General features: G+C 39.6%; 1 pseudogene; it reads right to left on the bottom strand.

Annotated features, from left to right (window-relative positions):
- Positions 1-6376: 6376 nt before the first annotated feature.
- Positions 6377-18897, bottom strand: part of LOC140861023 (uncharacterized) — a 30941-nt pseudogene continuing 18420 nt past the window's right edge.

Below are 18897 nucleotides of genomic sequence, written 5' to 3'. Positions count from 1 at the left end.
AAATTATTTTCATATTATTCCGATATTTCAATAGTAAAAAAAAAATCTTGGAGTCAAACTATAACCTAAACTTGTTGATCTATAACCCAATAATATCAAACTAGCCTAAACTTCAAGAATCAAGACTTAAAATCTGTATCTATAATGTAATGGATGCTAGCTCCCAAATAATATTGTATAAATTCGAAATCATAACTTAAATATTTATATCGGCCATGTACTTAAATAATAGTCCCAAAACCGAGTCAAACATAAATCTAAATAACCATTCTCAAAATTTCTATTAACCTTAAAAATAATACTAGTTCCCAAGTGGTTCATTCTCATTCTAGATCTTAATTTTCCATCAAGATCATGAACCTGGTTTTGCTCTGATACCATTTTTGTCACGCCCCGATCTCGGGGTCGGGTGACATCGTCGTTGCTTTCAAATAAAATTCAAAACAACCAGGCTTTTAGTACAGAATTTAACTAAAACCAGTCTATTTCATGAATAAAATCAAAAATAAATATTCTGTACAACTCAAAATTTCCAAATAAGGAATAAAATTTTGCGGAAACGTCTTACAACTTAAAAATCAGTATAATAACTATAAAATCTCAAAATAATATCTCTTCATCACCATCTCCAAGACATGAATTGTTCTCAATTTCTTCGACTTGATCTTCATTCCTATCCGGGGAGGAAAGTAAGGGGTGAGTGTTTTGGGAAACACTCAGCAAGTGGGGGATATTCGTACACCAAAATACATAATACATATATACACAAAAATGGTTCTGGACGTAACATGTCTCAGGACATGTCACAAGACCGGTCACAACATGGGTCAAAACACGATAGCAACAGAATTCAAAGTAGGGAATACTATCGCATCAGAAACAGAACAAAAACATATAGATGGCACTGAAACTTCATTTCATTATTCATGGTTTTTTTTATGTCCCCTATATGTTACTCCTCTAAGGGGCAAGGGTTCGGTTTTATACCCACCGAAGGGGGCCATAGGTACGGTTTTATACCCACTGTACTACAGGGCCATAGGTACGCTTTTATACCCACCGTACTACAGGGCCATAGGTACGATTTTAAACCCATTGTACAGGGCCTTAGGTATGGTTTTATACCCACCATACTACAGGGCCATAGCATATCATATTTTCTCCACTTCAAAGTCAATTCATAACAGTGTCGTTTCGAAGGTTCAAAGCATAATAAAAGAATGAAAGACTTGTTGGACATATACAAAACAAAGGACTCAACACATGATGTACAATGGATTTCGAAACTGAATAACTATTGTGCAAAGCACGAACAATCCAAATAGAATAAGGCTATTCATAACAAACATGAACGAAATAGTGTACGACCAGATTTTAACAAAATAAATAATGTTTAAAAAACATATATAAGCCCACTTACTTTGATTCACACGAAAAGAAGGGGATTCAATTGATTTTTCTTTGGCCGAAACCTTGTTTGAAATCGGGTAGCAATTCCTTACTTGATTCTTGGGCAGACCTTGGCTCTAAGACTAGACGGAATTTCTATCACCCCAACCCTTATTTGCTCAAATTTCTGGAGGAGTAAGTCTTATGTTTGTTGTGCTCATGCCTTCACCTTGGTGTGGTATTTATAGGGGAAAGAGGGTAGATGGAAGGTTCCCACTTAATTGGCCTTGATGGTCACATTCTATGGTCCTTATTAATGGTGATTAACCTTGATTTATGGTCTTTTAATCGCCTCATAATGGCTGAATAATCACCATAAATTGGTTAATTATGATGGTCAAATGGGGTTACAAGATTATAAATTCTGGTAATTGAAAATTAATTAAGAAATTAAAATCCATTAACATAAAATAAAACTACGAAAGAATATATGAATATATATATTTATGGAAATTTTAAAATTGATTTCATATGTATACATATATATAAGTATTTTAGTATGTTATAAATTTTCACGGTTATCACACAAGATCGCCTAACTTCTCGAGAATCTCGTACGGTCCGATGAATCTTGGAGATAATTTCCCTCTCTTACCAAATCTGACAGTGCCTCTGAAAGGAGAAATCTTAAGGTAAACCTGGTATTCCTACTCAAAACTCAGAGGTCTACGTCTGACATTCGCATACTTTGCCTGTCTATCCTGAGCTGACTTCATTCTAGACTGAATGATCTTAACTTGCTCTACCATATCTCGAAGCATATCCGGTACCAAATCAGGTGACTCGAACAAATCATCCCAAAACAACGGGGATCGGCACTTCTTTCCATACAAAGCCTCAAAAGGCGCCATACCGATACTTTCTTGGATTCTGTTGTTGTAAGAAAACTCGACAAGAGGCAAAGAATCCTACCAACTAGTGCCAAAGTCTAGCACCACTGCTCGAAGCATGTCCTCTAACGTCTGGATAGTCCGCTCTGACTGTCCATCGGTCTGAGGATGATAAGCTGTACTCAGATGCAATCGAGTACCAAGTGCCTCCTGAAGACTATGCTAAATGTGCGAAGTGAATCTAGGGTCTCGGTATGAAACAATCTATTTCGGCGCACAATGCAATCTCACAACGTTGCTAACATACAACTCAGCCATCTGATCGTGACGATACGACATCCTGTACGGAATAAAGCAAGCAGACTTCGTCAATCTGTCGATCACTACCCAAATAGCATCGCATCCTTGAACAAATCGCGGTAGCTTCGTGACAAAATCCATAGAAATGTGATCCTATTTCCATTCAAGAAAAGATAGACTGTGCAACAGACCACCCGGTTGTTTCCTTTCTGCTTTCACTTGCTGACAGTTCAAACATCGAGATACAAACCTCGCAACATCTCTCTTCATTATCTTCCACCAAAACTGATTTTTCGGATCGTTGTACATCTTCCGACCTCCAGGATGAACACTGAACCGACTGCAATGTGCCTCTTGAAGAATACACTGCCTCAACTCCGAAATATCAGGCACAACAATATGGTTATTCACAAACAAGACGTCATCTCTAACCTGGAATTCAGACTGATGCCCAGATCTGACTTTCTCTACTAAAATCTGAGTGCTCGGATCAGACTTCTGTGCTTCTTTGATCAAAATAATTAACTCTGGCTCAGATTGAATAGCAAATACTCTGATAGTCTTCCTATCTGTTTCAAACTCTAATCCAAAAGTGCAACAATCATCGATCAACTGAGAAACACCGATAGTAGAAAGAGATAAAGAACATAGCTTTCGGCTCAAGGCATCTGCAACTGCATTCGACTTTTCCGGGTAATACTTGATCACAAAGTCAAAATCCTTCAATAGATCTAACCATATTTTCTGTCTCATATTCAGATCTGCCTGTGAAAACAAGTATTTAAGGCTCTTATGGTTGGAAAAGATCTCGAAAGACTCACCATAAAGATAGTGATGTCATATCTTTAGAGCAAAGACGATCTCAGCGAGTTCAATATCATGAACCAGATAACGAGTCTCGTGCGGCTTCAGCTGCCTCGATGCATACGCTATCACATGCTTATATTGCATAAGAACACATCCCAAGCCTTGGTTTGAAGCATCACAATAGACTATGAAACCTCCAGTACCTTTTGGAATAGAAAGAATCGGAGCACTGGTCAGTCTCCTCTTCAAATCAACAAATCTAGCCTCGCAATCTGCAGTCTAGATAAAAGGCGCATTCTTCTGAGTTAGTTGGGTAATTGGCTTGGCAATAGACAAGAATCCCTCGATGAATCCGCGATAATAACCAGCTAAACCCATAAATCTCCGGATCTCAGGTACTGATGTCGGTCTAGGCCAATTCATAACCGCTTCAATCTTGTTGGGATCGAAAGAAATCCCATCTCTAGAAATAATATGACCGAGGAAGACAAATCGATCCAACCAGAACTCACATTTAGATAGTTTGGCAAACAAATGTTCAACTTGCAAAATCTGCAAGATGATCCTCAAATGCTCTGCATGGTCAGTACGGTTCTTTGAGTAGATAAAAATATCATCGATGAAGATAATAACAAACTCATCTAAATAGCGCTGAAAGATACGGTTCATCAAACCCATAAAAATCGTTGGAGCGTTAGTCAAACCTAACGGCATGACTATAAACTCGAAATGATCATACCTCGTTCTGAATGCGGTCTTAGGAACATCTTCCTCTCGCACTCTCAGCTGATGATAACCTGACCTCAGATCAATCTTCGAATAAACATAAGAACCTTGCAGTTAATCAAAAATGTCATCTATTCTAGGTAAACGATACCTGTTCTTTATTGTAGCCTGATTCAGTTGACGGTAGTCAATATAGAGCCGCATAGAACCATCCTTCTTCCGAACAAACAGAACAAGAGCACCCCAAGGCGATACACTAGGTCTGATGTATCCCTTGGCAATCAAATCCTCAAGCTGCTCCTTCAATTCTCTCAATTTGATTGGTGCCATACGATACGGAGCTTTGGAAATAAGTTGAGTACCTAACAATAAATCGATACTGAATTCGATCTCTCGAATAGGCGGCAATCCAGGAATATCTTCCGGAAACACATCAACAAATTCTCTAACCACTGGTATATCAAGCAATTCAGGGCTATATTTTTGTACATCAACTGCATAAACCAAAAATCCCTCTGCACCTCTCTGTAACAAACGAGTCATAGATAACACTGGAATCAAAGGAATTCTAGATCAAGAACCCTTACCAAATATTTTCCACTCGTCTGCCATTTTAGGTCTGAATCTGACAACCTTCAGAAAGCAATCGACGGTTTCCCTGTACTTGGTTAAAGCATCTATACAAACAATACAGTCAAAATCTGAAAGCCCAAGTACAATACAGTCAAACTCTAACAAATTTCCCTCAGAACAGAGTTCACAGTTTTTGACTAATCTGACAGAAACAATTCCTCCACCCAAAGGTGAAGTAACAGCTACTACAGTAGGCAACAACTCAGTTTGCAAAGCATGCATCAACACAAATTTTTCAGAGATAAAGGAATGAGAAGCGCCTGTATCTATCAATACATGAGCAGAATAACCGAAAATCAAACAGATACCTGCTATAACATCTTCCGGTGCTGCCTGAGCCTGATCCTCTATCAAAGCAAAGACTCGTGCCTGCTGTCTCGGAGGCTAGTTTGCATTTGGGTTCCCTCCCTGTCTGTTCTGCTGTTGAGTCTGGAAGGAGTGAACTGCCGAAGACTATATCTCATGCTGAGTTGTAGGTCTAGATGAACTCCGACTCTGAGATCGATCTCTACTACGTTGAGGGCATACCTTAGAAAAGTGTCCCGGTTGCTGACAGGTATTGCAGTTCCCAAAGACTCCTACACATTGATCCGGGGAGTGTCTACCCCCACACTTATTGCAGAACAAAGATGAAGATCCGGAACTCTATCCTGAACCAAACTGCTTGGAACCACTGGAACTAGAAGAACTGTTCCCCTGCCTCTTGAACTATTTCCCTGATATGAATTCTTAATGTATGGAAGGAAAACACGACTATATTAAAATCGTACCCTCAATCCAATAACAAAAGAAAACAAGAAATTTGCCCAATCTTGAAAACAAGTAATAGGTTTGGATTATTCACCTATAGCTTACTTGAAACTAGCAACAAACAATCACGAAGAGAAAACAATTGATCACAAAGGGACCTTCAGAAAACCTGTTTCTGACAATCCACGAGGATAATCAAACGACAAACGCCACAAAGTTGAAAACTTTGATAAGTTTTATTTTTGAGTAAGCAAAAAGCTTAATAAAAATTCTATAGAGAATTTTAATTGATCAATATCAAAAATCTGAATTCTATATTAATTATGAATGTTTTTGTTGTATTTATAATACAACTACAAATAATAAAAGATATCGCGAAATAATTCAAAAATATATCTAAAGATATGATAATATCTTCCTAAAAGTTTCCTAGTAGGAATAAAAGACTCAAAATAAAAAAAATCATGCCAAAAATATCAAAAAGTCTCGCACACACACAAAATTCCGAACTGTGTGAGAGAGAGTACAGGCGCGGGCGCGCATAAGACTCTTTCCAAAAATCTTGAAAACACTTGGGTCAGGCGCGGGCCACGAAGTTGACGCGCGGGTGTGCATAACTCTCTGGACTGACACGCGGGCGCGCGTGGAAGTAGCGCAGGCGCGTATAACACTCTGCCTCAAAGTATTCAAACCTGCAAGGATGCGCGGGCGCGCGTGGAACAAGGCACGGACGCGCATGCCTTTCGGGCTTTGTCACCTATTTTTGTGTTCTCTTTGACATTTTCTCTACTTTCTTGACTTCTTTGGACTTCAATCATATTGTAACATCCTTCAAAGTGATCTTCAAGCATTCCAATGCCTTCTTGACAATTCATCATCAATTAATGAAGCGCATCTTTGAATCTCTTAGCTCGACCTCTCGTAATTGGTCCTCTAGGCATCTCCAACTGATCCTTAGCCACGTGATCAACATACAAGCTATCTGTAATCGCATCATCCTCCCCTTCTTGAAAAGGATTTGTTCTCAAATCTCGATCATCACCTACATCAAACAACGATAAGTCAGAAACATTAAAAGTAGTACTTACATTATACTCACCTGGAAAGTCTAATTTGTAGGCATTGTCATTGATCCGCTCCAAGACTTGAAAAGGTCCATCGCCTCTAGGTAACAACTTAGAAAGCCGCTTCTCCGGAAAACGCTCCTTCCACAAATGCAACCAAACCCAATCACCCGGTTCAAATACAACCTTATTTTTACCTTTATTTGCTTTCTTCGAGTATTGCAAGTTCTTCTTTTCAATGTTTGCCTTAACTTTCTCATGAAAATTTCTCACAAATTCAGCATTTTTCTTTCCATCCATGTTAACCCCTTCGCTCATAGGAAAAGACATTAAATCCAATGGGGTTAAAGGATTAAAACCATACACAATTTCAAATGGCGAAATATTTGTAGTAGAATGCACACTGCGATTATAGGAAACTCAACAAATGGCAAACATTCTTCCCAACTCTTCAAATTCTTTTTTATTATAGTACGCAACAAAGTTCCTAACGTTCTATTTACAACCTCAGTTTGACCATCCTTTTGAGGATGACATGTAGTTGAAAACAGTAATTTAGTACCAAGCTTGCACCATAATGTTTTCCAAAAGTAGCTCAAGAAACGAGTATCTCTATCAGACACAATACTCCTAGGCATGCCATGCAATCTAACAATTTCATTAAAGAACAAGTTCGCAACATGAGATGCATCATCAGATTTATGACACGCAATAAAATGAGTCATCTTAGAAAATTTATCAACCACCACAAACACAGAATCCCTCCCCTTCTAAGACCTTGGTAATCCTAAAACAAAATCCATAGAAATGTCTACCCATGGTTCACTAGGAACAGGAAGTGGAGTATACAATCCATATGGTTGTGTCTTAGACTTAGCTTTCCTACAAGTCACACACTTCTCACAAATATTCTCAACATCATTTAAAAAAAAAAAAATATTCTCAACATTATGCTTCATATGTGGCCAATAAAAATGTTCATGCAAAGTATCATAAGTTTTAGCCACACCAAAATGTCCCATCAAACCTTCCCCATGTGATTCCCTAACAAGTAACTCACGAATGGACGATTTAAGCACACACAATTTATCTTCCTTAAACAAATACCCATCATGCACGAAAAATTTATCTTTTGGACCATGCAAACATGACGCATATGAAAGAGTGGGTGCCCGGTGAGCCAACTTGTGGCTAAGGGCTTTTATGACTCTATGTATAAACAATCTTTTGTTTAATATAATTTACACTTTTATAATGGCATTTACTTTATATTTTATCATATTATTATGTTGTGACATACTATAAGATGTTTAGATGAAGACCTTGAATATACTATAGTGTATGTAAGATGTGGTGGCACATGGGGATGGCTATCATGAAACACTGTTGGAAAACTGGCGAGTTCCCAGACCAATTACGATTGATACCCGGTGCAGCGGAAGTTTAAAATTTTTCTCATGGAACGATTCCATGGTGTGGGTATCAATCGTTCATCGATTGAATTACGTGTGTGTAAAATTTAAATAACAATTAAATAAATTTTACCTCAAATCTCGCAACGAGATTAATGGACACCAACAGAACAATTCTGCTCTTGTTGTCTCTCCCTGGAACCGATGAACGCCTTCAATCAGGTCCACGAACAGAGGTTTAATCCCTCTGATAGATTGCACTAGAAATCTATCAGAAGTTTTCTGCGAAGAGAATACACGAATTTGATTCGTTATTCCTTACTGCGATTCAAAATCACAGACCGGAATTTTCTCGGGCAGAGGGAGGGAGGGGCGGCCGAAAACGTTTTTGAGAGGGGCTAGGGTTTCGAAAATCCTGTCTCAAAAATTATGACCTGTTGTATGTAATTTTTGTACTGAAATAACTTATTTATAATGCAGGCCACTAACACCTTAGGGCCCATTAATCATAAGCTGGGGCCCGACAAGCAAAGCCCACTCGTTCAGAAATTAATATAAAATTCATCGTGACTCCGATTGATGAAACGATTTCACCAATGTGCACAGAAACCATTTCTGCACGTTTTAAAGTCAAAATAAATTTTCCTGAATCCGAATTCAGTGGTTTTCAAAAATGTCCATCCCTATGTCATTTTAGGAAATCCTACTCCCTTACTCTTATTTAAGAAGTCCAACTCCTTAGTTCATTAAATTTAACTCTTTAAATTTAACTATCTCAACGGGGATTAAAACTCCATTACACTGTGTGACCCTCAATGGTTCAGGGATACAGCTAGCCGTGGGCTCACAACTCCTTGTGACTCGGAACAACACTTTCCGACTTGCCCAACGAATCATGGTAAAGCGCCTAGCAACATCGCCCCATGATTCCCTAGGTATCACTGATAGTGCCTACAAGAACCAATAGATTTTGGTTAACGTACAGTACGGTCCCTTCATCCAAATATCCCGATCGAATCAACAACCATTGGTATATCGAGAGTCGCTCAAGATTCGATAACTATGCAATGCATCTTGAAGATCAAATTAGTGACATCGCATGTGCTACTAAGAAACCATTTCTTAAATCACATCAAGTACTCTGGCCAGAGATTTGTCACACTAATATCTCCTCAGATCGCATAGGATATCCACACTCGCAAGTATGTGGTGAATCCTTGACAACAATGCATTGACTCCTATATGTGTCGTAACTGTACCCAATCTCGACACCTGATGACCCCCTCAGAGTCGGTAAACGAGTCAAAGCACAGTACTAGCATATAGAGTCTCCATGATGTTTCAAGTCGTAAGGACTAATGGTGTACAACCAAAACCGCGGACTTTATCCACTCGATAAGTGATAACCACTTGGAAAGTCCGGATAGGGTAGTTCGACTATTCATCCTATGAATATCCATTTGCATGCTTCGAACATCTCCATGTTCCCTACCAATGAAACGTGGTACTCCGCATCGCAAATGCTAGTCTCAAACTCGAGCGATCCTTATCCTTATTATCGGACGGCTCAATCGACTAGGAACGGTTTTAGAATATACAGTGACTATAAGATGTATTTCATGATAGACATCTCCATGTTCTACCACATCTTACATACACTATAGTATATTCAAGGTCTTTATCAAAACAACAATAGTATATCACAATATAACAATATGAAGTAATATAAAGTCATTGCCATAAAAGTGTAAATAATATTAAACAAAAGATTGTTTATACAAAGAGTCAACAAAGCCCATAGCCACACAGTTGGCTCACTGGGCACCCACTCTTACAATCTCCCACTTGCCCTATAGCCAACTAGTCATACTATGTAGACCCATTGCTTCGCGATGTTTGTCAAACAATGGTCCTGGCAAAGGCTTAGTAAGTGGATCAGCGATATTGTCTGCAGAGGCCACTCGTTCGACACTGATGTCTCCTCTTTCCACAATCTCCCGGATTATGTGGTATTTCCTCAGTACGTGTTTGGATCTTTGATGAGACCTTGGTTCCTTTGCTTGAGCAACGGCACCCGTGTTGTCGCAGTACACCGGGACTGGACCAACAAATTCAGGAATGACGCCCAACTCTTGGACGAAATTCCTCATCCAAACGGCCTCTTTAGCAGCAGCTGATGCTGCAATGTATTCAGCCTCAGTGGTGGAATCCGCTGTGGTGTCCTGCTTGGAACTCTTCCAAGAGACAGCACCACCATTGAGCATGAACACAAATCCAGAGGTTGACTTCGAGTCATCCACATCACTTTGGAAGCTAGAGTCGGTATAGCCTTCCAGTTTGAGTTCTCGTCCTCCATAAACCATGAACATATTCTTAGTCCTTCGCAAGTACTTAAGAATGTCCTTCACGGCTTTCCAATGCATCTGACCAGGATTAGACTGATATCTGCTCGTGACACTCAGAGCAAATGCTACATCCGGTCTGGTAGATATCATCCCATACATGATACTACCTATAGCTGACGCATATGGTACATGTGTCATATTCTCTATCTCTGCATCAGTCTTGGGACACATAGACTTGGATAGAGAAACTCCATGACACATGGGTAGATGTCCTCTCTTGGACCCATCCATTGAAAACCGTTTCAATATGGTATCGATGTAGGTTGATTGAGTGAGTCCTATCATTCTCTTAGATCTATCCCTATAGATCTGTATCCCAAGAATGTAGGATGCCTCACCCAAATCCTTCATCGAAAATCTACCTGATAACCATATCTTTGTTGACTGCAACATCCCTACATCATTCCCAATGAGTAGGATGTCATCAACATAAAGTACTAAGAATGTCACCGCATCCTTAACTACTTTCTTTTACACGCAAGGTTCCTCCGGGTTCTTGATGAAACCAAAATCTTTTATTGTTTCATCAAATTTCTGGTTCCAACTTCTTGATGCTTGTTTTAGACCATAAATTGATCTCTGAAGCTTGCATACCTTATGCTCGCTTCCCATGGATGTGAACCCCTCAGGCTGCTTCATATAGATTTCCTCCTTAATGTCTCCATTAAGAAAAGCAGTCTTCACATCCATTTGCCATATCTCATAGTCATACCATGCAGCTATGGCAATTAGGATTCTTATGGACTTGAACATTGCGACTGGTGAAAAGGTTTCATCATAGTCAACTCCTTGCCTTTGAGTATAACCTTTCGCCACCAATCGCGCCTTGTAAGTCAATATCTTACCATCAGGCCCAAGCTTTCTTTTGTAGATCCATTTACACCCTATTGGAACAATTCCATCGGGAGGATCCACTAAAGACCAGACTTGGTTAGTATGCATCGAATCCAATTCTGATTGCATAGCTTCAAGCCATAAATTCGAATCCGCATCAGAAATTGCTTCCTTGAAGCTTCTTGGATCACATCCAATGTCGGGTTCATCTTGACCCTCTTCAAGAAGAAGACCATATCGAACTGGAGGTCTAGAAGTCCTCTCGGATCTTCTAGGTGCAGGCGTGTCCAGCAATGGTTCCTGAGGTGTGGGATCGTTATTTTGTATTTCGGGTTCTTCTCGAACTTCTTCGAGTTCCATCATCTCGCCTTTCTTATCCAATAAGAACTCCTTCTCCAAGAAGGTGGCATTCCGTGAAACAAACACCTTTGTTTCAGCAGGATAATAGAAATAATATCCGATTGAATTCTTCGGATACCCCACAAAATAACACAAGCTGGATCGACTATCCAACTTATCTCCCACTGTCCGCTTCACGTAAGCAGGACATCCCCAAATCCTCAAGTACGAATACTTAGGAGCTTTGCCATTCCATAACTCGTATGGTGTTTTGTCCACTGCTTTAGTGTGGACGTTGTTCAACAACAATACCGCCGTCTCAAGCGCATAGCCCCAAAACGAAGGTGGAAGCTCAGTGAAGCTCATCATAGATCGAACCATGTCCAACAAAGTTCGATTACGACGCTCCGATACACCATTAAGCTGTGGTGTCATAGGAGGAGTCCACTGAGAGAGAATCCCATTCTCTTTTAGATAGTCCAAAAACTCGGTACTCAAGTATTCTCCACCTCGATCCGATCGAAGTGCTTTAATACTTTTACCTAGCTTGTTTTCTACTTCAGCCTTGAATTCTTTGAACTTTTCAAATGCTTCAGACTTATATTTCATTAAATATAAATACCCATACCTAGAATAATCATCAGTAAAGGTAATGAAGTAGGTGTGGCCATGTTGAGTCCCTACTCTAAATGGACCACAAACATCTGTATGGATCAAATCCAGCAGATTTTGACTACGTTCAGGCTTCCCCTTAAAAGGAGATTTAGTCATTTTCCCTTTTAGGCAGGATTCACAAGTAGGTAGAGAGTTAATATCAGACATATCAAACATGCCCTCTCCCACTAGCTTGTTCATCCTCCTTGAGGAAATATGACCTAGTCTAGCGTGCCAAAGGTTTGCCGGGTTTTGACTATCGATTTTCCTTTTGTTTGTTGTCGCCGGTTTGTCAATACAATTTACTGGAACGTCTTTTAGTTTTAAATTGTATAGATCGTTTTCAAGTTGTCCATTTCCAATTAAACATTCATTCTTGTAAATATTGCAAATCCCATTCACAAAATTACAAGAATAACCATCTCTATCAAGCATAGAAATAGAAATAATGTTTTTAATTAAATCTGGCACAAATAAAACATCTCTCAACAATAATTTAAAACCATTCTGCAAAATCAAACAAACATCTCCAATGGCCGTAGCTTCAACTCTGGAACCATTCCCGAGCCTCAGCTGGGTCTCACCCATTCTAAGCCTACGACTTCTTGTCATCACCTGCAAATCATTGCAAATGTGAGATCCACATCCGGTATCCAATACCCAAGAAGTTGTATTAAGTGACATGTTTATTTCGATATAGAACATACCCTTTGCAGTTCCCAACTGCTCAAGATACTCCTTGCAGTTGCGCTTCCAATGACCCGGCTTCTTGCAGTAATGGCAAACATCCTTGGATTTTCCATCGTTTGAAGCCTTTGTCTTTTGCTTCTTCTCGGGTTCCACTTTCTTGGGTGGGGCAGAACGTTTCTTGCCCTTCATACTTGGCCCCTTCTTAGCAGAAGATGAGGAGCCCACCAAGAAAGCTGGCTTATCCTTCTTAAGTGTGGATTCATATGTAACGAGCATATTGACCATCTCTTCAAGGGTGGCCTCTATCTTGTTCATATTAAAATTTATCACGAATCCATCAAATGAAGAAGGAAGAGATAGAAGCAGCAAGTCCACATTGAGTTCATGCTCCAACACCAAATCAAGGGTCGCTAACTTCTGTATGAGCCAAATCACTCGTACCCCATGATCACGGACCGAAGTCCCTTCACGCATGCGGCACGTCATCAACTCCTTAACAGTAGAGAACCTTTCAGCCCTCGACTGAGCCCCAAAAAGTTCCTTGAGTTGCGTGTGAATGTCAGCAGCATTCACCGTGTCCTCAAATCGCCTCTGGAGTTCATCAGACATCGAGGCTTGCATATAGCATTTGGTCTTGATGTCATGGTCACACCATGCATCAAGTTTGGCCAATTCCTCCGGACTTATGTCAGCTGGTGCTTCCTTCGGAGGTGCTTTCTCTAACACGTAGAGCATTTTCTCCGAAGTTAAGACAATCTTCAACTTCCGGAACCATTCCGTATAGTTGGCGCCAGTCAGCTTGTTTTGTTCGAGGATCGAGAATAAAGGATTTCGCGAATTCATTGTATGAAATACTGAAAAGGAAAAACAGACATATATCAATGATTGTTTAACAATTTACTAAGACATAAAATAGGCGAATTTAATTTTATGAATCTCACTCCCACTATTTTAACGATTTCACCACCCTCTAGTGAAAACGGGAAACTTTTTCCTTAGTGAGAACATGGAGTCCAATTGACAAACTTATGGTCCCGAATAATATCAGCCAACCATAATTCTCAAAAGGTAGAGCCCAATTGCTTCCAAAGCAACCCCCATGTATTTACCTCATGTCCAATAAGGGCCCAATAATATGACGCCGTTTAAAGTGACATGTCAAGATGACCCATCAATATTAAGTTGTGATGGACGGTCGCCATGTGGATCCCCAATAATATGAGCCGATCCCATGGGAGTTCCACCCAACTTACAACATTTTTCGATCCAATGTACAGCTTTCCGACGGACGGGCCCCCCCAATAATATGAGCCGGACCGTATCCGCGGGTAGCATCACATACATTGACCGTTGATGGAAGGTAGGAACATTTAAACAATATTTAAATTTCCTTTATTTATCTTGATATAAATTTTAAATCATATTTAAAATGAGGGATTTTATTTATAAAATATTTGTCTCATCATATTTAATTTATTGCATGCATTGCCGGATTCACGCAATTTATGTCTAAACATGCATACAATCATAATATCACATATTATATAGGATGATCGATTCCATTTCTAATTGACCCGTGGTTGCCAATCACGGGTCTTAGTCCAATCCTAGGTAATATGCAGTATGCAAATGCAATCCTATTACATATGCTTCCAATTTACATTTCTTCAGTCTTCATTGTCTGCTGGGCCCACCATCTTCAAATCTTGATCTCCCACTAAATCTAATGTATTTACAATAAATAACAATGACAAGTAGGGGATACATTTTTAGGGGGTGGGAACGGGCTATAAACCAAGCCCACTTTTATTACATATGACATTCATATCGGGCCATAAACCAGGCCCATTAATAAAACCAACAACAATAAAGACAAAATGTAAATTCCTAACATACACCTACAAAATTGGTCATGGCAATCGATCATCCTTATCCAATAACATTTAATTCAAAATTAATTTATTGGATAACATGCTGTGGCAATTCAAATTTAAACAAGATAAAATCATATTTTATATATAAAATCACATTTCACATATAAAATCATATTTTATCTCCATATCAAATAAAATCATATTTTATCTATAAAATCCAATTTTACAAATAAAATCATATTTTACTCAATATATCATAAGATCATATCTTATCATCAATTGTACCAAAATAATTGATTTCAAAATTCAATTTACGGATAAAATATTAAAATTTTCCAAAAATTCAAATTTATCCAAAATCAATTTTAAAATTTACGGACTCGAACAATTCGATCCGAAATCTCGTGAACCAATCAAAAACAATTTTTGACCGGACCAAAAATAAAATTTTAACATATTAAAATTAATTTTTAATAAAGTGTCCCGGGTGGCCCGCGGGAAAAATTAATATTTTATTAAAAATTAATTTTAATATGTTAAAATTTTATTTTTGGTCCGGTCAAAAATTGTTTTTGATTGGTTCACGAGATTTCGGATCGAATTGTTCGAGTCCGTAAATTTCAAATTTATCCAAAATCAATTTTAAAATTTACGGACTCGAACAATTCGATCCGAAATCTCGTGAACCAATCAAAAACAATTTTTGACCGGACCAAAAATAAAATTTTAACATATTAAAATTAATTTTTAATAAAATATTAATTATTCCCGCGGGCCACCCGGGACACTCCCGGGTTGGCCCGCACCCGGGGCGCGGGCCGGGGCAGCCCGGCTGCCCCCTTAGGGCAGCAACGCTTGCTGCCCTGGCGGCGCCTGGCGCCGCCGCTGGGCGGCGCCGAGCGCTGCCCTGCGCAGCGCCCAGCGCTGCGCTGGGCAGCGCCGTGCGCCGCCCTGGGCGGCGACGGTCGCCGCCCTGGGCGGCGCCGTGCGCCCCCTTTGGGCGGCGCCGTGCGCCGCCCCTGGGGGCAGCGACCATCGCTGCCCCTTCCGGGCAGCGATCCAATCGCTGCCCGGGTTTTGCCCCCGGAAAAAAATTTTTTTTTTTTTTATTAAAAATATTTATTTTGTTTCAAAAACCGAGACTCAAAAATTTTGTACAATTGATTAATTCAATCGATTGATCTGAGCAACCTGGCTCTGATACCACTGTTGGAAAACTGGCGAGTTCCCAGACCAATTACGATTGATACCCGGTGCAGCGGAAGTTTAAAATTTTTCTCATGGAACGATTCCATGGTGTGGGTATCAACCGTTCATCGATTGAATTACGTGTGTGTAAAATTTAAATAACAATTAAATAAATTTTACCTCAAATCTCGCAACGAGATTAATGGACACCAACAGAACAATTCTGCTCTTGTTGTCTCTCCCTGGAACCGATGAACGCCTTCAATCAGGTCCACGAACAGAGGTTTAATCCCTCTGATAGATTGCACTAGAAATCTATCAGAAGTTTTCTGCGAAGAGAATACACGAATTTGATTCGTTATTCCTTACTGCGATTCAAAATCACAGACCGGAATTTTCTCGGGCAGAGGGAGGGAGGGGCGGCCGAAAACGTTTTTGAGAGGGGCTAGGGTTTCGAAAATCCTGTCTCAAAAATTATGACCTGTTGTATGTAATTTCTGTACTGAAATAACTTATTTATAATGCAGGCCACTAACACCTTAGGGCCCATTAATCATAAGCTGGGGCCCGACAAGCAAAGCCCACTCGTTCAGAAATTAATATAAAATTCATCGTGACTCCGATTGATGAAACGATTTCACCAATGTGCACAGAAACCATTTCTGCACGTTTTAAAGTCAAAATAAATTTTCCTGAATCCGAATTCAGTGGTTTCCAAAAATGTCCATCCCTATGTCATTTTAGGAAATCCTACTCCCTTACTCTTATTTAAGAAGTCCAACTCCTTAGTTCATTAAATTTAACTCTTTAAATTTAACTATCTCAACGGGGATTAAAACTCCATTACACTGTGTGACCCTCAATGGTTCAGGGATACAGCTAGCCGTGGGCTCACAACTCCTTGTGACTCGGAACAACACTTTCCGACTTGCCCAACGAATCATGGTAAAGCGCCTAGCAACATCGCCCCATGATTCCCTAGGTATCACTGATAGTGCCTACAAGAACCAATAGATTTTGGTTAACGTACAGTACGGTCCCTTCATCCAAATATCCCGATCGAATCAACAACCATTGGTATATCGAGAGTCGCTCAAGATTCGATAACTATGCAATGCATCTTGAAGATCAAATTAGTGACATCGCATGTGCTACTAAGAAACCATTTCTTAAATCACATCAAGTACTCTGGCCAGAGATTTGTCACACTAATATCTCCTCAGATCGCATAGGATATCCACACTCGCAAGTATGTGGTGAATCCTTGACAACAATGCATTGACTCCTATATGTGTCGTAACTGTACCCAATCTCGACACCTGATGACCCCCTCAGAGTCGGTAAACGAGTCAAAGCACAGTACTAGCATATAGAGTCTCCATGATGTTTCAAGTCGTAAGGACTAATGGTGTACAACCAAAACCGCGGACTTTATCCACTCGATAAGTGATAACCACTTGGAAAGTCCGGATAGGGTAGTTCGACTATTCATCCTATGAATATCCATTTGCATGCTTCGAACATCTCCATGTTCCCTACCAATGAAACGTGGTACTCCGCATCGCAAATGCTAGTCTCAAACTCGAGCGATCCTTATCCTTATTATCGGACGGCTCAATCGACTAGGAACGGTTTTAGAATATACAGTGACTATAAGATGTATTTCATGATAGACATCTCCATGTTCTACCACATCTTACATACACTATAGTATATTCAAGGTCTTTATCAAAACAACAATAGTATATCACAATATAACAATATGAAGTAATATAAAGTCATTGCCATAAAAGTGTAAATAATATTAAACAAAAGATTGTTTATACAAAGAGTCAACAAAGCCCATAGCCACACAGTTGGCTCACTGGGCACCCACTCTTACAAACACATCTTATAGTCACTGTATATTCTAAACAGTTCCTAGTCGATTGAGCCGTCCGTTAATAAGGATAAGGATCGCTCGAGATTGAGACTAGCATTTGCGATGCCGAGTACCACGTTTCATTGGTATGGAACATAGAGATGTTCAAAGCATGCAAATGGATATTCATACGATGAATGATTGAACTACCCTATCCGGACTTTCCAAGTGGTTATCACTTATCGAGTGGATAAAGTCCGCGGTTTTGGTTGTACACCATTAGTCCTTACTACTTGAAACATCATTGAGACTCTATATGCTAGTACTGTACTTTGACTCGTTTACCGACTCTATTGGGGTCATCAGGTGTCGGGATTGGGTACAGTTACGACACATATAGGAGTCGATGCTTTGTTGTCAAGGATTCACCACATACTTGCGAGTGTGGATATCCTATGAAATCTGAGGAGATATTAGTATGACGAATCTCTGGCCAGAGTACATGATGTGTTTTAAGAAATGGTTTCTTAGTAGCACATGCGATGTCACTATTTGATCTTCAAGATGCATTGCATAGTTATCGAATCTCGAATGACTCTCGATTTACCAATGGTTGTTGATTCGATCGGGATATTTGGATGAAGGGACCGTACTGTACGCTAACCAAAATCTATTGGTTCTTGCAGGCACTATCAGTGATACCTAGGGAATCATGGGGCGATGTTTCTAGGCGCTCTTACCATGATTCGATGGGCAAGTCGGAAATTGTTGTTCCGAGTCACAAGGAGCTGTGAGCCCACGGCTAGCTGTATCCCTGAACCATTGAGGGTCACACAATTAATGGATTTTTAATCCCCATTGAGATAATTAAATTTAAAGAGTTAAATTTAGTGAATAAAGAAGTGGGACTTCTTATTTAAGAGTAGAGGGAGTAAGATTTCCTAAAATGACATAGTGATGGACATTTTTGGAAACCACTGAATTCGAATTCAGAAAATTTATCTTGACTTTAAAAGATGCAGAAATGGTTTCTGTGCACATTGGTGAAATTGGTTTATCAATCTGAGTCACGATGAATTTT

The sequence above is a fragment of the Henckelia pumila genome, chromosome 4 (genome assembly GCF_033568475.1).
Source record: "Henckelia pumila isolate YLH828 chromosome 4, ASM3356847v2, whole genome shotgun sequence".
NCBI classification, from domain to species: domain Eukaryota; kingdom Viridiplantae; phylum Streptophyta; class Magnoliopsida; order Lamiales; family Gesneriaceae; genus Henckelia; species Henckelia pumila.
This window is presented reverse-complemented; position numbering and strand designations above follow the sequence as displayed.